The sequence below is a fragment of the Equus przewalskii genome, chromosome 7 (assembly GCF_037783145.1).
Source record: "Equus przewalskii isolate Varuska chromosome 7, EquPr2, whole genome shotgun sequence".
In the NCBI taxonomy this organism is placed as follows: Eukaryota; Metazoa; Chordata; class Mammalia; order Perissodactyla; family Equidae; genus Equus; species Equus przewalskii.
The window spans coordinates 83,733,384-83,756,733 of record NC_091837.1 but is presented as its reverse complement, the minus strand read 5'-3'; the positions used below and the strand labels follow the sequence as shown (position 1 = coordinate 83,756,733).

At 35.9% G+C, this 23,350-nt stretch overlaps 1 pseudogene; it reads left to right on the top strand.

Moving 5' to 3' along the window:
• Window positions 1-470: 470 nt before the first annotated feature.
• On the top strand, window positions 471-1,482 carry LOC103548880 (pre-mRNA-processing factor 19 pseudogene; annotated as a pseudogene).
• The last annotated feature ends 21,868 nt before the right edge of the window (window positions 1,483-23,350 follow it).

The following is a 23,350-nucleotide window of genomic DNA, read 5'->3' as shown; positions in this document are numbered from 1 at the left end:
TCACCATATTTAACTGGAAGTCTTTTTAAAAGGCTGGAATGCACAAAAGTGTGTAAATTTATTTTATTTTTCTTCAGCTGTAATAATGGGGAAACATTACTGAATACAGACATTCATTCATTGTGTCATGCAAACATCTCTTTGAATTTCATCTCTGTCCTCACTGACTTCATGTCCTTGGGGAAACTAAGCCTCAGTTGCCTTATCTGCAAAATAGTGATGTAATGACAAATCTCAATCTCTTTGTTGGTTCTGTGGAAGAATTATCCTACATATGTGTTGATTTTGATGTGTGTGTGTCTGCACATGTGAATGAAAACATACATTACATATAATATTTTATGCATGCAGTGACAAAAATGTAGCACAAATCATTATCTTCTCTAATATAGAGAGAGTAATTATCGAACTCAAGGAAGTGCTCTAGATGAATTAACATTGTTATTAATTTCTCTTGCATAGTAATCATTATGGTCCATGGCAAGCCGGTGGATTTGGGTGAGATGGTGGAAATGACTCTTAGACTACCCAGAAGCTTCACCCCAGTCCACTGGTCTAACCACAGGGTGAAAGTAGAAGGCGAACAGTGTATGACAAGTTGGCAAAGCCAGGAAACCTCAGCAGATACTGTCAGATGACATGCCACATGGGGTTGTGCAGCACCAGCATTCCAGAATTCTCGCCCCGGACTTCTGCCTCTCTAACACCAAGACCCTCACTGAAGGGGTAGATAAAAATTCTGCTGACTTTGACAAGAGTTCTAAGCAAATCTTGGCCAGTCTCAAAGGCCATACCAAGGAAGTCACTTGTGTGGTGTTCCAGCCTTCCCTGTTGTCTTCTGCCTCTCCAGATGCCACTATCAGGGTTTGGTTGGTCCTAAATGCCTATTGTGTACAGATTGTTTGACCCAAAAGAATGATCTCACAGGTCTCAGCCTCCATGCCAGTGGAGACTATCTCCTGAGCTCCTCCGACCACCAGTACTGGGCTTTCTGTGACTCTCAGAGAGGGTGAGTGCTCACCAAGGTGATGGATGAGACCACTGGCTGCTCCCTGACCTATGCATGTTCCATGCTGATGGAACCTCAGATCAAGATTTGGGACTTGAAGGAGCACACCAAGTGGCCAACTTCCCTGCTGCTTTGGGCCCATCACCAGCATTCCTTCCTCTAAGAACAGGTGTGTCCTGGCTACAGCAGCTGACAGTGCTCCTGTCAAACTCTGGGATCCATGCAAACTCAAGAACATTAAGACATTGCAGCTGGATAACAACTTTAAAGTGAAGTCACTGAATTTTGATGAGTATGGTACCTAACTGGTCCTCAGGAACACAGATATTCAGATGTGCTTCTGCAAACAGTGGACAGAGATTCTTCACTTTACAAAGCATGGTGACCTGACCACAGGGGTGACCTTTGGGCACCATGCCATGTTAATGGCTCCAACAGGCATGGACAGGAACTTCAAGTTCTACAGCCTGTAGGTCCTGTCCCTTCTGACACAAGTTGGGCCTCACCTCAGTAGCGGGGTAGAGTTAGGGCTGGGCAGGTGGGTGGGAAGGAAGTAGAGAGAGACTACTGGGGCATGGGTGTCTACAGGGCAAAAGAGTCACATCATTTCCCACTGGTCTGAGTGGGGCCAGCCTATCACTTAGACAAGAGAGAACCACGTGAGAGTAATGACAGCACCAACCACCCTAAACCATGCAATCTCCTGGTCCCGTAGGAACAGACATGTGAAGGGGAACTGTCACCCTCTGAAGACTCAAACCCAGAGCCCAGGGCCCATCCCTTAATATTGCTCAGTGAGTTGGTAACGTTGGCCAATCCATACCCACTTTGTTTCAGTCCTGTGAGATGGAGAGAGGTTGCAGATAAACTGAGGCTTACTGAGTCATAAATGGGGTGAGAAATAAAGATTGATTTGAATCTAGGACTGTCTGCAAAGTCTGTGTCCCTTGACATTTTTTTTAATTCTAAATATGTATTGCTAATGGTCATTTTGAATTTGTGTGAGTCAATGTGTGTATGTGTGCACATATACTTGAACAGCTGGTGTATTGTCATAGTTATTCCTAATTTGGTTGTATGGGATGAAGTTAACACCCACCCTAAAGTGCCATTAGGAATATGTGCTATTAAATATAATGATATGGCTATTGTCTTTTGCTCATGTATATTTCCTTCTTTGGACACATATAACTTTAAACCTGGGCCTTATACCATCATAAGAAAAAATATGAAACAAAAATTTGGTGATGGGTCAAAATTACAAAGATGTATAATTGCATCCTTTTCCCATCACCTCATGTCCACCTCCTAATCCCAGAACAATTTCCAATGGAATTCCCATCTTTAATCCTTTTATAGTCAATCTAGGGGGACAGTGTGAAAACCACACTTTCAAATCTGATCCATCACCTCTTTGCATGACAGGTGTTCCATTTGCCCTTTCTCAATTTCGCTGAGGACACTGCCCTGATGGTAATACGAAATGTAGTCTGTCCACAGAATGGATGTTTTCTTGCCAATTTTCATAAATCTGCAGCACTAAAGTGGGAAATTTAATCAGAAGAAATATATCCAGAGAGTTCAAATTTATAGAGAAATCACTTTTTTAATCTTTTAGTTGCATTACTTAAGTTTGCTTCTATTACAGGCTAAGTAAAACCTGGGATAGAATAAATCTTTACCCTAGTTATACCCGATAGTAGCCAGGCCCCTGGGGCTGCTGGTAGAGCTCAAATATAAGCCATTTGTCAGCTCTGCAGTGGTTGATGTCCTCAGAGAATTTTATCTACAGTAATTTTCTAGTGATTCCTTTTCCTATTGATATTAAGAGAAGTTTTTTATGACATTGGTGGTTACAGTAGATGCGAGGGAGGACGTATTGTCTCTCAATCCACTTGTGCGTGGCCGAGCACTCATGCCCATGGATTCCATACCTGAGTCTAGGGATCCAAGGCTTCTGCTTCAGCATTCCAGACCCTTTCTAAATTGGAAACTTGGCTTTAATGTGAGTATGACTCCTCTTAATACTCCAAATTCCCGTAGAAATTTCTATAACTCAGTGCATCAAATATTTTGTTTTATTGTCTGTAAGCTCAGGCTCATTTGCCTGACCTTACAGCAAGGCCATTAGCTATGGCCTAAGATTCCTAAATATGCAAACCCTCCTCCACGGGCTTGACACTAATTCCCCTTCTACTCTACCCTCCATGCAAACTTGCCCTCTCCTTTATTCATCAGTTTTACCTTCTCCATGGCAGGTTGCTGACTTACAAATAGTGTACTCTCAATCCAGAATCTCTCATCAAAGAACGAGGCATAGCTTTTAGACCACAGAGCAATGACAGAAAGGGGGTCTTTAGAGAGCTGCACAATTGTCTTTGCCAGCAATGGGACAGCCTGCTCACATAGGCAATGCACTCCTCCTCAGCTTCCCTTAGGAATGTGCTCTTGAAAGTACTACTTCCACTTTAGGAGTGGATTTTGCTGGACTGAATTCTCCCTCCGTGCGAATGTCTCTCTGACATCACCCAGACAGGATCAGTATTTCTGACCTCACAGTTGTCTAACGCCTGTCAGGGTCACAGAAGTATTAACATCCCCCCAGGAAGAAGATATCAATTGTCTTTCACTTGAGCCCGTACTGAAGAGCTACTTTAGGGAGCTTTTGACTGCAAACTCCAAGAGCTCTCTGCTGATAGCCTTATTTGAGTTCTATGTCAGACTCCAGTCTGTGTATATTCGCTTAGCGTATGCTACTAATATACCAAGAATCAGTTCACAAGAACCTGGTGGGACTGCCTGAGCCACCATCTTTTTAAAACTTTAAATGCTTATTTCATCTCAGCTGCCACTCACATTTAGGCATCCTTCCACCCCTTGGGAATAGAAATCAATAAAATTCCCTGTGGCCAAGTGGTTAAAGGTGCACGCACTCCGCTTCGGCAGCCCAACTTTGTGAGTTCAATCCTGGGTGGACATACTCCACTTATCAGCCGTGCTGTGGAGGCATCCCACATACAAAGTAGAAGAAGACTGGCACAGAGGTTAGCCCAGGGTGAATCTTCCTCATCCAAAAAAAAAAAAAAAAGACAACCCAGAATGTGAATTCTGAATAGCCTAGGACCTGAGATTTTTGCTTAGTGACAGGGTCAGTGAGAGAGAAGTTATTTCTCAGAGTTTGAAGAATGTCATAGTTGCTCCAGGAATTTCACAGACTGAGATAAGCCTTGAATTTAAGCTGAACTTATCAGAGAATTTCTATTTGTCATATGGACGTCTACAGTCCTCAATACCTCTGTGCTTCTTTCTCTGGGAGTCAGTTACCATGATATCATCAATGTACTTCTCTAACCCACTATGCTTAATGATTGTCAAGCACAAATCCTGCCTTACTAGATTATGGCAACAAGGCAGCAAATTCAAATATCCTGTGGTATTATACTAAACACATAGCGGAAATCAATCCACCACAATGAAAATTGTTCTGATTGGACTCCAAAATTACTATTCAAAAGAAGACCTTAAGTAGAACTATAGTGGCATACAAGTTCCCCTTGGCCTGTTTACTTCTTGTACAGTCTTTCCCATATCAGGTACAGCTGAAGTAATTGGAGGATGTAGTTTGTTTAATCCTTGATAGTCTGCTATTAACACACATGAACCATATTCCTTATAAACTACCCAGACAAGTGTACCACAAAGGTAGTTTTTACAACCAAAGCTTCCAGTACACATGTTGCCATAATCAGAAAAATTATCTTACATTAGTCCTACACCAATTATATGTTTCTTAAATATTGCTTAAAATGGACTGCTTAGGAAGTTTTGAGCAATTTAAAATGTTCCTATCTATGGTAGGTAATTAAAACTAGAGAAGAGTGGAGTTAGTTAACATTCCCTGTAAAAAGAGTAAGGCCAAAGTGCCCAATTCATATATAATATTTTTTCTAATTATACATTCAGGTGAATGCAAGAGACCACAGAATATTCTCTCTAGTTCCACATTCTAATTCATAAATTAGTCCTCATTTTAGTTTCTTTCACTACAGCATCTTCATACTCTCCACAATCTACACTCTCAAGAGTTTCAATTTTGAGAATTTCACAGTGCTATTCTAGCATGGACATCGAGCCAGATACCTAGCAATCCTATAAAGTTTTGTATATCAACCCAGGTCTACTTTACTCAAATCATATGTATGTCCCAAGATCCCCTGCCAGAAGTTGAGCAAGCAGATATCGGCCCTTCAATCATTCTTCCTCAGATTTTGTGGCTTTAAAGGAAAAGGTACATTCAGCATTCAGTTTTCTTTTATTTCCTTTTTTTTAAAATTAACACTTTATTTTTTTTAGAGCAGATTAAGGTTCACAGCAAAATTGAGGAGAAGGTACAGAATTTTCCATATACCCTCTGCCCCGACACATGCATAGCCTTCCCCATTAACAACACCCCCATCAGAGTGATACATTTGTTACAACCACTAAATCCACAATTACAAATCACAATCACTCAAAGTCCGTAGTTTACATTAGAGTTCACTCCTGGTGTTGTACATTCTGTGGGTTTAGACAAATGTAAATTGATGTGTATCCACTGTTATAATATCATACAGACTAGTTTCACTGCCCTAAAATGTCTTGTGCTCTACCTGTTCATCCCTCCCTCCTACCAGCCCCTGGCAACCACTGATCATTCTATTGTCTCAATAGTTTTACCTTTTCCAGAATGCTACATAGTTGGAATCATACAGTATGTAGACTTTCCAGATTGTCTTCTTTCACGTAGTTATATGCACTTAAGTTTCTTCCATATCTTCTCATGGATTGATAGTTCATTCCTTTTTAGTGCTAAATAATATTCCCTTGTCTAGATGTACCACAGCTTATTTATTCATTCACCTACTGAAGGATATCTTGGTTGCTTCCAAGTTTTGGCAAATATGAATAAAGCTGCTATAAATACCCATGTGCAGGTTTTTGTGTGGACATAAGTTTTCAAATCCTTTGGGTCAATATCAAGAAGTGTGATTGGGTGCCCACCAGGGTCTGTGTCAGCACGCCTGGGCCAGGTCAGAATAATGGCCCCCACCAATGTCTTAGTTTCTGGAGAGATCCCTCCTCTTACCAAGATGCCCCCAGAGCCCCCCAGGTTAAGAGAGAAGGATGAGAAACATGTGGAGCAGAGCAGTGCAGTGGCAGGGCACCCAGTGGATGCACAGACCTGCAGTGAGAAGCAGAGGCACCCAGCCAACCTGCACATGTGGAAGCTGGGATAATTAGTGATTGCTGTTCTAAGCCACTGAGTTTTGGGGTAGTCTGTTGTTTAGCAATAGCTAATTAATACATTAGATGAGAAAATTAATTTTCTGCAGATCTGAAAATGGAAATCTGGCTGTCCCCGTATAGCCCATTTTTAACCTTTAGACTATATTGTTTTTCTAATACCATCATTTATGTAATCATCCTCCTGGTGGATAATTAAGTTGTTTTCTGTATTTTGCAATTGCAAATAGTGCTTCTTTGGTAAACATCTTTTTACATATATGTTTATCTCCCATTCTCATGTCTTTAGAATAGAATTTCTCTGTCAAAAAATGTGGACTTTTTAAGGAACTTCATGCATTTTGACCACATAATTTTTAAAGAATCATCCAAATAATTCTATTAATTAAAACAATTCTAGTACTATAATCATTTTGCGATATATATGTATCAAATCATCACATTGTATACCTTAAGCTTATGTAGGTTATATGTCAATAGTATCTCAATAAAGCTGGAAAAGATAAAATGAAATGAAAACCCACAAAAAAAAATGCAATTGCAGGATCATAGTGTGAGTACCTTTACTTTTGTGAGAAACTACCAACTCTCTTCCAAAGTGGCTGTACTGTTTTGCGTTCTGACCAGCAATGAATGAGAGTTCCTGTTGCTCCACATCCTCGCTAGCAGTTGGTGATATTGTGTTCCAGATTTGAGCCATTCTAATAGGTGTGAACTGGTATCTTATTGCTGTTTTAATTTCCATTTCCTTGATGACAGTTGCTGTGAAACATCTCTTAGTATGCTTATCTTCTTTGTATATCTGTATATCTTCTTTGCTGAGGTGTCCGCCCAAGACTTTTGCATATTTTTCAGTCAGGTTGTTTGGTTTTTTTATTGTTGTGTTTTAAGAGTTCCTTGCATATTTTGGATAACAGACTTTTATCAGCTGTGTCTTTGGAAATATTTTCTCTCAGTCTGTGGCTTTATTTCTTATTCTCTTGACACTGTCTTTTGAAGAGCAGAAGTTTTTAGTTTTAATGAAGGTGAGCTTATCAATTATTTCTTTCATGGATTTTGCCTTTCGTGTTGTACCTATAACGTCATTGCCATACCCAAGGTGATCTAGGTTTTCTTCTATGTTATCTTCTGGGACCTCTATAGTTTTGCGTTTTACATTTAGGTCTCTTATCCATATTGAGTTAACATTTCAGAAGGGTATAGGGTCTGTATTTAGATTCACCTTTTTGCAACAGGATATCCCATTGTTCTAGCACCATTTGTCAAAAAGACTATTTTTGCTCCATTGTATTGCCTTTGTTCCTTTGTCAAAGGTCAGTTAACTAAATTTATTTGGATCTTTCTGGGCTCTCTATTCTGTTCCAATGATCTTTTTGTCTATTCTTTCACCAATACCACACTGTCTTGATTAGTGTAGCTTCATAGTAAGTCTTGAAGTCAGAGAGTGTTAGTCCTATGACTTTCTTCTTCAGTATTGTGTTGATTATTCTGGGTTTCTTTCCTTTCCATATAAACTTCAGAATCAATTTGTTGATATCTACAAAATAACTTTCCATGATTTTTAATGAGATTGTAGTGATCTATGAATCAGGTTGGGAAGAACTGACATCTTGACAATATTGAATTTTCCTGTCCATAAACTTAGAATATCTATTTATTTAGTTCTTCTTTGATTTCATTCATCAGTTTTGTAGTTTTCCTGATATAGATCTTGTATATATTTTGTTAGATTTTAATTTAAGTATTAATTTAATTAAGTATTTTAATTATTTTGGATGCTGATGTAAGTGGTATTGTGTTTTTTATTTCAAATTCCATTTGTTCACTGTTGGTATGTGTGAAAGCAATTGACTTTTGCATGTTAACCTTGTATCCTGCAAACTTGCTATACTCACTTATTAGTTGCAGGTATTTTTTGTGTCCATTTTTTCAGATTTTCAACATAAACGATTATATCATCTGAAAACAAAGTTTTATTTCTTCTTTCCCAATATTTATATCTTGTATTTCCTTTTCTTGTCTTAGTGAATTAGCTAGAACTTCCAGTTTGACATTGAAAAAGAGTGATGAAAGAGGACATCCCTGCCTTGTACCTGATCTTAGTAGGAAAGCTTGGAGTTTCCCACTACCAATTATGTATTAGCTGGAGGATTCTTGTAGATATTCTTTATCAAGTTGAGGAAATTTCCCACTATTTCTAGTTTGAGTGGTTTAACCATGAATGGGTGTCAGATTTTGTCAAGTGTTTTCTCCATCTATTGATATGATTGCGTAATTTTTCTTTTTTAGTTTGTTGATGTGATGGATTAACTAATTGACTTCTGAAAGTTGAACCAGCTTTGCATACCTGGAATAATTCTCACTGGGTTGTGGCATATAATTATTTTATACATTGTTGTGTTTGATTGGCTATTTTGTTGAGGATTTTTTCATGAATGTTCATAAGAGTTATTGACCAGCATTTTTCATTTCTTGTAATGTTTTTGGTATTAGGGTAATGGTGGCATCATAGAATTAGTTAAAAAGTTTTCTCTCTGCTTCTATCCTATGAAAAGAATTGTAGAGAACTAATATAATTTGTTTCTTAAATGTTTGGTAGAAATCACCAGTAAATGCATCTGGACCTGATGCTTTCTGTTTTGAAAGGTTATTAATTATTAATTCAATTTCCTTAATAGATATAGGCCTATTCAGATATAGGCGTTTTCAAGGATTTTGTCTTTTAAGGAATTGTTCCATTTCATCTAGGTTATCAAATTTGTGGTCATAGAGTTATTCATAGTGTTCCTTTATTACCTTTTTAATGTCCACAGGATCTATAGTGATGTCTCTTCTTTCATGTCTAGTGTTAGTAATTTGTGTCTTCTTTCCTTTTTTCTTATTTAGCCTGGCTAGAAGCTTACTGATTTTATTGGTCTTTTTAAAGGACAATCTTTTCATTCAACTGATTTTTCTTTATTGATTTTCTGTTTTTAATTTCATTGATTTCTACTTTATTTCTTATTATTGATTTTCTTCTGCTTACTTTGGATTTAATTTGTTGTCCTTTTTTTAGTTTCCTAAAATGGAAACTTAGTTGATTGATTTTAGATCTTTCTTCCTTTCTAAAATAAAATTTTAATGTGATGTTTCCCTCTAAGCACTGCTTACACTGCATCCCACAAATTTTTAATTTTTTTAAATTTTCATTTAGTTCAAAATATTTTTAAATTTTTCTTGAGCTTTTTCTTTGCCCCAGGTGTTATTTAGAAGTGCGTTGTTTAATCTCCGTGTATTTTGAGATTTTCTAGTTATCCCTCTCCTGTTAATTTCTAATTCAAGCTGTTGTGGTCTGAGAGCAGACACTGTATATGGTTTCTATTTTCTCAGATTTGTTAAGGTGTATTTTATGGCCTAGAATGTGGTCTACCTTGCTGAATATTCCATGTGAGCTAGAGAAGAATATGTATTCTGTTGTTGGATGCATTCTATAGATGTCCATTATATGCAGTTGATTGATACTGTTGTTGAATTCAACTATGTGTGTACTGATTTTCTGTGTATTGGATCTGTCCATTTCTGATAGAGGGTTGTTGAATTCTCCATCTATGATAGTGGATTCATTTATTTTACTTTAAAATTTTATTTGTTTTTGACTTACATAGTATGACATTATGTTGTTAGGTGTGTACACATTGAGGATTATTATGTCTTTATAGAGAACTGACATCTTTATCATTATATAATATCCTTCTTTATCCCTTTATTTTGTTTTGAAGTCTACTATAGCTGAAATTAACAGTTACTCCTGCATACTTTTGACTAGTGTTAGCAAGGTGTATTTTCTCCATCCATTTACTTTTAATCTATATCTGTCTTTATATTTAAAATGTATTTCTTGTAGACAACATATAGTTGAGTCATAATTTATGGTCCACTTCAACAATCTCTGTCTTTTAATGGGTGGATTTAGGCCATTGACATTTAAAGTGATTACCTATATAGATTATTTATATAACAAATATGCCGTATTTGTTACTGTTTTCTATTTGTTGCCCTTCTTCGGTCCTAATTTTGTCTTCTACTCTTTTTTTTGCCTTTTGTTCTTTTAATTGTGCATTTTCTCAGCATATTGGTTATACCTTTTTACTATTTTTAGGGGTTGCCCCTGAGTTTGCCACATCCGTTTTCATTTAATCCATGTCCAATTCAAATAACACCAAACCACTTCACAGGTAGTGTGAGTACCTTATAGTAACAAAATAATCCGAATTCCTCCCTCCCATCCCTTATATCATTGTTGTCATCCAATCATAATTTCATTTATATATGAGTAGAATTAAGCATGGAGAGAGAAAACATATAATTAAATGCATGTTTGGTATTATTTTGAGCAAACTGTTGTTTGTTAGATTAATTAAGAGGAAAATAAGTATAATTTTACCTTCACTTGTTCCTTCTTTGCTGCTCTTCCTTTCTATATCTAGATCTGAGTTTTTGATTTATATTATTTTCCTTCTCTCTAAAGAATTTCTTTTAACATTTCTTATAAGAAAGTTCTATTGGCAACAAATTCTCTCAGTTTTTGTTAGTCTGAGAAAGTCTTTATCTCTCTCTCTCTTCTGGAGGATAATTTTACAGGCTACAGAATTCAAGGTTGGTGTTTTTTTTAACTCTCAATACTTTAAATATTTCATTCCACTCTCCTCTTGCTGGCATTATCTTTGTTCTTCTGTACGCAAGGTGTTTTTAACTCTGGCTTCTTTGCAAATTTTCCTTTATCTTTGATTTTCCATAGTTTAAAAATGATATGAATAAGTGTAGTTTTCTGGTTTTCGTTTTTAGTCATTTTGGTGTTCTCTGAGCTTCCTGGATCTGATTTGGTGCCTGACATTAATTGGGGAAATTCTCAGTCATTATTGTTTTAAATATTCCTTCTGTTCATTTCTCTTTCTTCCCTCTACTTCTAATATTCCTATTGTGCATATGTTATACCTTTTGTAGTTGTCCCAGAGTCCTTGGATAGTCTGTTATTTTTTTTTATTTCTTTGTTCTCTTTGCTTTCAGTTTGCTAGAATTGTATTGATATATTCTCTACTGCTGAGATTTTTTCCTCAGCTGTGTCTCATCTACTAATGCACCCATCAGAGGCATTCTTCATTTCTACTGCAATGTTTTTTTATCTTTAGCATTTCTTTTTGGTTCTTTCTTAGGATTCCCCTCTCTCTGCTTACATTGTCCATCTGTGCTTGCATGCTGTCTGCTTTATCCATTAGAGCTCTTGGCATATTAATCATAGTTGTTTTAAATGTCTGGCCTGATAATTCCAACATCCCTGCCATGACTTTTCCTGAGGCTTGCTTTATCTCTTAAAATTGTGTTTTTTCCCTTTTGATATGCCTTGTAATTTTTTCTTGATAGCCAGACATTATAGTACTTGGTAAAAAGAACTGCTGTAAATGGGCCTTTAGTAATGTGGTGGTGAGGTATGGAGGGAAAAGAAGTATTCTATAGTCCTATGATTAGTCTTAGTCTTTTAGTGAACTTAAACCTCTGGATTGTGAATTTCACAAGTATTTCTCAGTTTTTTTCTACCCCCACTTACGCGGAACAGAATGGCTAGAGTGGGCTGAATTTGAGTATTTCCCTTCTCCCACACAGAAGAATAGAAGGGACTAGATTTTGGTATTTTCCTTCTCCCACTTAGAAGGCTAGAGCCTGCTGGAGTTGGATATTTACTTTCCCCCAGGTAAGTTAGGCTCTGATAATAATCCAGCAGCTGAGGCTCTGGTTAACTATTTTTCCCTGGGGGCAGGCCTTGTTAAGAAGAACAGAACACTCCAGGTGTTTCAAAAAGGTTCCTTTTCCCCTCCCCCTACCAGAAGCAAGAGAGGATTTTTCTCTCAGACTTACTGTGGGAACCTGGTTGAGCTCCTGGAGGTAAATCTCATTATATTGTGGGGGCCCCCTTACGACTGGTCCTTCTGGAGTTTTTAACTCTCAGAGTTGTCCACACAAAGTCTCCAGCACTTGGTCAATTACAATTGAGATTTTCCTACCCTTGTACTGGCTCCCATGGAAGTTTCTGCTTGTGAGTCTCTGCTCTGGTAAGCCATGATTCTTTGTATTTGCACTTCTTTCTCTCCAATGTTATGGGCATCAGTTCACCCTTGTCCTCTCCTCTCTTATGAAAAGAAGAGTGGTTGATTGTTGAGTCTATTCAGCTTTTTATGTGTTCTTTGGAAAGAATTGTGACTTCCAAGTTTATTACACATGTAACTGGAAACCCAGCCCTACCATCTTTTAAAATACTTTCTGTTCTGAATCATGATAACTATGGTTTGATTGAATTTTTGCAATGTGGTTAATAATAGTAAATTTAGTGAGGCAATTTATGTAGTGAGAGGATGCCTGGTAATTTGTTCTCACCCCCAAGCATTGATTGATTGATGCATTCTCAATGCCTTTGTTGGAAATTCTGGCAATTTCTTTTTTATTATTGTTATTCCAGCCCTTTAATTTTTTAACATTTTATTGAGAATAATATACATACCATACAATTCACCTAATTTAATTGTATGGTATAACGTTTTTAGTATATTCATTGAGTTTTGCAACTCTCATCACAATCTCATTTCAGAACATTATTATAACCCCAAAAAGAAACCTCATCACTCCCATTTCTGCCACCACTCCAGGATGCCCCACTCCATGGTCCCTCACTCCCACTCCACCCAGGCAAACACTAATCTACTTTTTGTATATATAGATTTGTCTATTTTGGACATTTCATATACATAGCACCATACAGTATGTGGTGGTTTGTGATTAACTTCTTTCATTTAGCATTATGTTTTCAAGGTTTATCCATGTTATAGCATGTATCAGTACTCCATTTCTTTTTATTGCCAAGTAATATTCCCTTGTATGGATATACCACATTTTTATTCATTCATCAGTTGATGGCATTTAGGTTATTTCCTCCTTTGGGCAGTTATGGAAAATGCTCTTGCAAGCATTTCTTACAAGTTTTTGTGTGAACATGTTTTCATATCTTTAAGGTAAATACCTGCTAGGTCATGGGAACACTGTTAACATTTTGAAGAACTGTTAGACTCTTCTCCAAAGTGACCACATCATTTTATATTGCCCACAAATAATGCTTTTTAATTGCATTGTTTGTCTTTTTACTATTGAGTTATAAGTCCCTTATATATTCTAATTACAAATCCCTTAACACATATATGACGTGTAAAAAGTTTTCACATTCTGTGCATTTCTTTTTCACTTTCTTCATGATGTCTTATGAAACACAAATGTATTTATTTTTGAAGAAGTCCAATTTATCTATTCTTTTATTGCTTATGTCTTTGATGTCATATGTAAAAAGGCTTTACGTAACCCAAAGTTACAAGGATTTATTACACTGTTTTCTTCTGAGAGTTATATAGTTTTAGTACTTACGTGTATGTCTTTGATACATTTTGAGGGTTTTTTCGTGCATGATGTGAGATATGGTTTCTACTTCATTCTTTTCCATGTAGATATCTAGTTGTTCCAGCACCATTTGCTGAAAAGACTGTTCTTTCCCCCATTAAATGATCTGAACATCCTTGTCCAAACCAATTGACAATAAATGTAAGGGCATATTTGGAGACTTTCAATTCTATTACATTGCTCTATTTGATAATCCACATGCCAATACCATACAGTCTTGGTAATTTTAGCTTTGTTGTAAGTTTTGAAATCAGAAAGTGTGGTCTCAATTTTGATCTTTTTCAAAATTGTTTTGACTCTTCGGAGTCCTTGCATTTCCATATGAAGTTTAGGATCAACTTGCCAATTTCTGCATAAAATCTACCTTGTATTTTGTTAGGTGTTGCCTTAGATCTGTAGATAAATTTGGGAAGTATTTCCATATTAACAATGTAAGTCTTCAATCCATGATCATGGGAAAACTTTCCATTTATTCAGATCTTCTTTAATTTCTTTCAAATATATTTTTTTAGTTTCCAGTATTTGAAATTTTTACTTCTTTTGCTAAATTTGCTCCTAAGTATTTTATTCCTTTTGATGCTATTAGAAATGTATTTTGTTAATTTTATTTTTCGGTTGTTCATTGCTGCTAGAAAAACAATTGATTTTTTCTGTGTATTGATCTTGAACAATACCACTTTACAGAATTTATTTATTAGGTCTAATAATATCTTAATGAATTTCTTAACATTTTCTATAAAAAAAAGAGTATGTCATCTTCAGATGGAGATGGGTTTAGTCTTCTTTTCCAGTCCAAATGACTTTTGTTTCATTTTCTTGCCTGTCTTATTTACAACTTCCAGCACAATGTTGAATAAAAGTGGGAAGACTATGTATTCTTGTCTTTTTCCTGATCTTAGGGAAAAAACTTTCAAGTTATTTGTTATTAAGTATGATGGTAGCTGTGGGCTTTTCATAGAAGCCCATTATCAATTTGAGAAAGTTATTTATCGTACCTAGATTGTTGAGTGTTTCATCATGAAAGATTGTTGGATTTTTGTCAAATGCTTTTTACATCTATTGAAATGATTAAGTTCATTCCATTCTTACAAAGCCATCTAAACAACTCTAAATGAATGAAACAGCTAATTATGCTCCCTGTCTTTTCATATCTTACTTTTATTCTCCCTTTTATTTTGGGTGGCATAAGTATTTTTTTTGTTTGATTTTAATAATGAGGTAGGCATTGTGGCATGCAACCAGATAAGCCTATATTTGTATATTTAACAATTGAGAGATACAAAACATATCGTAAAATAAAAGTTTATATTTGTGCCAGATTATAACTATTCTATCTCATATTAGATACAGTGTATATGTGTGTGTTTGTGTGTGTGTGTTTAACAGTTGTTACCCAACAAATGGATAGTTATACATGCTTATTTTTCCATAGCAGTCAGATTAAATAAAGCAAACCAGTGAATATGGTATGATTGTGGTTTGTTTGTCTTGGTGATTTCCTTCCAAAATACTCCATTCTATTTATGATATTTTCCTTATGGAACTTCTCATAATTTGATAATAATTTTTTTGAAGTTTAAAGCTGTCTAGAGTTGTATGGCCCTATAGTTTTAAAAAATGCTCACAGTACAAAAAACATGATAACAATGAACAAAAATTCACTAGTCAAATATGGCTCTACAAATGATTTCAAAACCACTATCTTCTGTTAATCATTTTTCAATATATGGTTTGTCCAGATTGCACACAGAGCTGTAGGTATGAAGATTATTGTAATGGGATCACTGCTCTCAAAGATGCTATAGTCCAATTGGATTATTAACTTCACCATTGTGGTCAGTTGACCTGGATAGTAGTATTACTATACTACCCAGCACCTATTTTAATTGAGAATTGGCAGCATGTTATGTAGTTCCACAATCCAAGTTCAAAGCACTGACAGCTTAGAGTTCAGCCATGACTAGAAAGGGCTTGATCAAATGTGCCATTTCAGTACTCCTTCCCCATACCCTCAACAAAAAGGAGGTGTGGAGAAGAGAGTGGGTGAGGCAGCGTTTTGGAGAAACACAGAATTTTTGAGTAGAAGCCATGAGTTCTCTCTTTCTTCTTCCAAGGGTGTTTGGCTGACAATCTCTTTAACTAAATCAAGTACATATAAATATCTCTGGATAAATTCTAGTAAGCCACTCAACTGGTAGAGTATCTGGTGCTGCTGGGACATGGAGATGAGGCAGTGAAAGAGCTGAGAGGAAATAACCCCATTTCACATGACAAGGAGAATATAATTTTCCTTGTGTTAAGTGGATCCTGCTCAAAGTGATTGAGAATTAAATTTTCTTGGCCTAAATGAGAGCTATACACTGGGGAGGAGATGCCAAGATCAAGAGCAATTATGGCCGCACTAGGAGAGAACAAGAAGATGCTCACCCATGGTATTCATCTGAGAAAATATCTTTCTCTTCTTTCCCAACCACAGCTTCAGCAAAGTAAGCTCAGAAAAGGCAGGAGGATGGTGATATAGCAACTGCCTGCCCCCAACCCACTGGACAACCAGGTCTAACCTATACCAAGGGAAAAGACAGGACTTTAAATTAAATTTGAGATTGCAGCATTCAGCTGACTATGTCTTGGTAAATACATGAGGATATTTAAAAAACTGAAAATAAAAAAATCCTGTAGAAGCAGACTGATCTTTCATTAAGGGTACTACTGACCATTCTTCCAGATACTGCAATGGTGAATTATGCTACAGAGCTAGGTCAGTACAAGTTACTGCATAAAGACTACACTTATCTCTTTATAATACAACGATTTCTCTTTATTTCTGCTAACTTACCTTCAATGCAAAGCATAATAATCTAACGTGTTTTTAGGCAAAATAAAATAGTTTTATGTAAAAGTGAGAGCATTTCTCAGGTATCGTATATAAGCTCTGTTGATATACTGAAATAACTGTATGAATTCCTACATGTAAAAAGCAAATCTTGTTTTCAAATATTCAAGTGTCTATATTTGTAAATTGTTTTGGTTCTGCTTGATTTTGGGTGAACTTTAAAATGTGAAATCAATTCTAGAATTAGAAAACTTCAATGAAGTAAAAAGATATATTATTTGTTTCTCCCGGCTGACTCTTATTCAGCCACTTCCGCCTGCATCCCTCTTCGCTGTATGATGCAGTTATGAAAGAGAAGTTAATGACTTGACGTTGGGAGGAAACAGCATGAAGCTCTTAAATAACAGAAAGATTAAAATAATCATGGAGAATATATAAGAATCTTGTCATTGGTGATCACATAATATAAGGTGTCCTTTAAAAATTTCTTGTCAAAACATAATCTTAGATGATATTTATTCATTTCTATACATAAAATAACCAGGAAATTATCTTGTGAATCAAATTAAATTATAATAGATACTTTTTAGTTGATATATTTATTTGGCATATTTCCAAAAGCACTTTGTTTTTATTATGACAGTGACCTCTGCTATTAGGTCATTTTTTTAATATGAAAATCACAGTAGTCAAACAATTGTATTATATGTGCTATAGATCAAAATAAAGTTTATATTATCCAGATAAGCATCACAACTGTTGAACATATCCTATTTCCAATTTCTTATACTTTCATGCCCCTACATAGTTAAATCTTAGTCTTTATTGGAACTTTCTCTGATTCTTATACATTTTCTCTTTTCCTAGTGTGAATAACTTAAACTAATGAGAAAAAATGTGTTACTTGAAGGACAAGTAAACAGAAAATACAAAGACTTGATTTATTTTCCTAATGTGAGCGTACTTACACTTCTATAACTTTGACTTTGAGTTCCTAGGTGTGTGGGGATGGGGGCAAGTTCAAAGCATGCATCTCTAAAACACAATAGGTAAAGTACATTTCATCAGGGTTATACAATTTAATGATTTAATGGAATATGGGTTAGTCGCTATAGATAAATGCATAAAATATGAGCAGATGTAGGTTAATATTAACCCCAAAACAATCTCAAGAATCTTGAGTGTAGATATTTTTAATTTATCAGTTCAATTCCACATAATTTGAAGGATTTTTATCTGATAGAGAAAGAAGGAATTGAATAAAACTCGTTGTTTCTTCATGTTTCACTGCCACATTGGGTCGGACGATTTTCAGTTGAGAAGTGCTGAAAAATCACCTTACTTCACAGATATAGAAAACTGACATCTAGAGAATTTTTGTTTTCTTTTAATGTTAAATAACAAATTTATGGTCGAAGGATTGAAACCAAGTCATTTCTGTTTTTTCTGTTGCCTTTCAAGTTATACAATATTTCCTCCATAAATCTACCATTTCTTTTAGATTCATATTATCTATTCACCACTGAAATAAAATCATTTCACTTGGATAAGAAATCATATTCAATCCTTTTTCAGTTATTAGTTAGTCAACATAAATTAGTTCATGAGGTTAGGAGAAAGCATAACAGCCACAAAAAAAAAAAAAAGAGAATTTGTGAATAAATATTGAGATGTCACTTCTTCCTGGGAAGAATAAAACTTTTTGGGGGTTTACACACGGTGCTAAAATTCTGGAGATTGCACTGACTAAAGGGCTAAATCATCAATATGAGAATAAAGTGAGGTTAAAGGAAAATAAAATTTTAAAGTATTTTTTATGATTTTTCTTTTTTTCCCAGTTAATGACAGTTGCTAAAAATGTCTTATTTTAAAACTACAGATCTGGGGCTGGCCAGGTGGTGCAGCAATTAAGTTTGAATGTTCCACTTCGGTGGCCCGGGGTCCACCGGTGAGGATCCCGGGTGCGGACAAGGCACCTCTAATCAAACCATGCTGTGGCAGGTGTCCCACATATAAAGTAGAGGAAGAGGGGCACAGATGTTAGCTCAGGGCCAGTCTTCCTCAGCAAAAAGAGGAGGATTGGCAGTGGATGTTAGCTCAGGGCTGATCTTCCTCCAAAAAAAAAAAAAATCTTAAAAAAAAAAACCTACGGATCTTTCTGTGTTCAATCAGTTTGTGGATTCATCACAACTAAGAATTTTAAGGCTAACTGGGAAAATTTGCACAATTTTAGAGAAAAGGGAACTCTTCGTTTCAAGAGTAAAAGGGAAAGGGAAAGGTGAGGTAAATACACCTTTCACACTCAGTAGATATGATCACATAGCAATCGATGTGGCTTGCCATCTGTCACACTTGCACACACACCTTAGCACACACCCGCAAAATTAAGAGTAAGAAGTTTATAATGCTCACTTAATCATTTTAATGATACAGCACACCAATCATGATATAATCTTTTCTTCTCCAGAATTGAAGGCACAAATGTCTAATGATGAAGACTTCCTTGATGAATAGTTTGTCAACAATTCAATGATAGAATTGCACTGATGTCAGGGTCTATGTGATCCATCTGCTGCCTAAAAGCTGGCTGACTAAGTCTAAGTAGCCTAAGGGAATGCTAACATATGTAACTCCCGCTTCAAAATCTAAGTTTTTACCCATGAATTTCAATCTTATTTTCTATTGTACATACTTTCCATTGTGTTAGTATGCCTTGAAAAATGTATCAAAAATTTTGAGGGAAACATATATATATAAAAGTACAAGCGTATCTCCCACACAGTCACTCACAGATACTGTTACTTCCATCAACTCCATGTAAATATTAGCATATGTTGAAAATTTTTTGCCTATTTTATTCAAGAAAATTTAGAATGTTTATTATTAAGCTTATATAATTACTTATAACAATGTATCTCACTATTAATTATTACTTTCCTTTATGTCTGCCATGATTTGTTAGTCATAGATTAGTTAAAAATCCACTGAGAATATAAAGTCTTAAGAGAGATGGGCCAAATAGGGAGGTGGGGAAAAATTCTAGTATTTCAAGCTGAACTGGCAACAAAATTAAAAGGTGTTGTGTCTGAAACTCCTTGGAAGATGGGTGTTGAGTTGGGCTGGAGTAAAAGAAAGGATATCCTCATCCTCCTGGTACCCAGAGCATCAAACTAGCAATTCAGAGAAAGTAAAGCAGTCGCCCCCTTATCCACAGGGCATTTGTTCCAAGACCCCCACTGGATGCCTGAAATCATGAATAGTACCAAGCCCTCTATATACTAAGCTTTTTCCTATACACACATAACTATGATAAAGTTTAATTTGTAAATTAGGCACAGTGAAAGATTAACGATAACTAATAAGAAAATAGAATAATCGTAACAATATACTGTCATAAAAGTCATGTGAATGTGGTCTCTCTCACCTTCAGACCAAGCCTACTCCTGAACCTGTGTAAGCATCCCTTACTTGCAGCAAATGTCTTGGTGTCACTGGTTTCAGGGGATCCCTTGCTGAAGTCTTCATATAGGTTCAATGCTTTCTGGTGCAAAACATTGCCATCAATCAGAACATGTTTTCTGTTCATGTCTTCCACCAGCAAATTTAACGTCTTTTCCATCTTAACCAAGCACTTATCACGCACTCTGGCTGTAACTTTTGCAGTTTGAGGTACGACAGCGAAACTAGCACAAATTTGTTTTTCCTTCTTCACATTATCGCAGATAGAAGATTCACTCTTACCACAGATCTTTACAACCTCAACATACAATTTTTAGAACTTTCACCTTTTCATTTAAAGGAAGCACTTTACAGCTTCTCTTTGGCATATCCAAATTGCCAGCATCACAACCCCTGTGCATTGGGTTCATTATTAAGTAAAAGAAGGATGATTTGAACACAAGCACTACAATACCTTGACAGTCGATCTGATAACCGAGATGGCTACTAAGTGACCAACAGGCAGGTGGTATAAACAGTGTGGATCCTCTGGACAAAGGAATGATTCACATCCCAGGCGGGACTGAGCAGGACAACACGAGATTTTATCACAGGGCTCAGAGTGGCACACAATTTAAAACTTATAGATTGTTTATTTCTGGAATTTTCCATTTAATATTTTTGGATCATGATTGTGGGTAGGTGAAACTAAAGAAAGCAAAACCATGGATAAGGGGGGAGGGCCCACTGTATCACACAGCAAAGACTTCTGTTTCATTCATAGACTTTGCTGTATGGTCTCTCTTATCTAGAATTAGAAGAATAGAAACCACAATCCAGCTTGCTAACAAAGACACTCCAATGCCTGTTAGGCCATGTGAATCTCTAATTAGAAATCGTCGTTGGATGGCATACTTCTCATAATGGAGATACTAAGGCTCTTTCTTCTCAACAACAGCCAAAAATAAATAAATTAAATAAGTAATTAAATATTGTTGAAAAAGGTTATTAAATTCATTATTGGTACTTTGTTAAGTTTATTTATACAAATCATTTAAAGTTTTTCTTTTTTATAGTTTTTGGGAGAAAAAGGAAATGTTACCTGTATGACACAAATTTTGTCAAATTTTAGAAAATTTTCACTTTATCAAGGATCCTAAGTTTAAATATTTTCAAGATAAAAGTATAGTTACAAGGAAAACAAAAACAAAAGTAGCCCTGAGAATGATTTGGAATAATTCACAAACAAATATTTTTCATTTTTACAGAAAAATACCAATGAAAACTTATAAGATAAACTTTCTTTTCTAATATACACTTAGTTTGCCAAGAATTTTTGAAATTTAAGGACTTTTATAAATTTAATGTGTTCTTTCACATAATTAATTAGCAAGGCTGTTATTACTAAATTTAATAGATATAACATATATATTTTATTCCATGTATATGCCATTGCACATTTAGGTATGCTATTCTAAATGATGGTTAGATTATAGTGATAGTCAGTTGTAATTCAGATAAACTGATTCAGGTATTTACACTGAGTGAAGGGCAGTACTGAGTGGGGAAATACAAAGTAGAATAATGTGGGTTAGCGGCACACAGAAACTGAATAAACAGAAATAAAATAAGGAAACAGAAAAATTAATGAAGAACTAACTAGAAGGAGCAGGTAAAAACATGGCAGGTGAAAAGCAGAGCAAGCAAGAATTGAGGGATTCATATGTTTCAAAAGATGCCATGTGCTAAGGAAGAGCATGTTCCCTCTAGCCTTGCCCAGACCATAGGTTGCAAGACTCACAAAAGCTGATTATAATTAAACTGTCCTCTTCAACCCATTTCCTGTTGGTTTCTCCATGTTTTTGTTGTTGTTGTTTGTTTGTTTGTTTTGCCACCTGGCTACTAAATGTGTTGTCTTCTTTCCTGTTTCTCTTCAGTTTGCCCTTTGTAATTGATGACTTTCCCAATTCAGGGACAGAGAAACCAGGCAGGGAATGGCTGACTCATAGAGTTTAGGAAGAGGAGGTGAGAGTTTGAGGAGACAGGCCCAGAGCATTGGTGAGGAGAGAACTGCAGAGAGAGAGAGAGATGCAGAGGGCCTGTCTCAAGTGTGCAGCAGAGGTCTTGTCAGTGGGTATATGGGTGAAAACCACCCAGAGTCAGGGAAGGAACCACTCCAGAGAATTAGAGGAGACCCTACCGATGCTCACATTGGACTGGAAACAGTGTCGATTCCTCCCAGTCAGACTGGAAAGACCCCATTATTCATGAGGTATCTGGGAGAGTACCAGAATGGTCTTGCTTCAGTAGTGGGGAATAATTAGCCCTATAATGAGATCTGCTCTGGTCCCACCTAATAATTGTTAAAACAAGATCCTAAAGAATCAAATTTGTTATAAGTAACATGATTGCCTCCCAGAATAAAGTTCAACAGTATTCATAGGAATAAAAAAATAACCAGTACCCAACAAGGTAAACTTTACGATGTTTGCCGTTTAGTATAAAATTACTAGGCATACAAAGAAGCAGAAAAATATAATCCATAATGAAGATAAAAATCAAGTATTGAAACCAATCCAGAACTGGCACATGTTTTAGAAGACAATACAGTCATGCATCACTTAACAATGGGGGTAAGTTCTAAGAAAGGCGTCGTTAGGTGATTTTGTTGTTGTGCAAACATCATAGTGTGTACACAACTAAAGTTAGATGGTATAGCCTACTATACACCTAGTCTATATAATGTTAATCTTATGGGATCACTGTCATATAGGCAGTCCATCATTGACAGAAACATTGTTATGAGGTGCATGACTGTACATTAAAACAGATATTATAACTGTATTTTATATATTCATAAGTAGACACATGAAAGATATAAGAAAGACCCAAACAGTATTCAAAGATGATATTTATAGTATCTAAGTTGAAAAATTCACTGGATGGAATTAATGGAAGATTAACTCTGCAGTGTAAGAGATGGGAGAATCTGAAGCTATAGTAACTACCCAAAATGAAACACACAGAGAAAAAGATGAATAAAAGTAAATAAATAAAGCAGAGCATCAGTAAGCTGAAGGACAATTTCAAATGTCCCAAAGTATGCATAATTAGAGTCCATTACACAGAGAGGGTGGGCTGAAAATTTGAAGAAAAAAATTATTAACTTAAATTCATCAGTATTAAAAATTTCTGCCCTTTGGAGACATGGTTTAGGGAATGAAATTCAGACAAGTCCCATGCTGGGAGAAAATCTGATACAGAATGTTTATCCAGAATATGTAAAGAGTCCTCAAATTTCAATAAGAAAA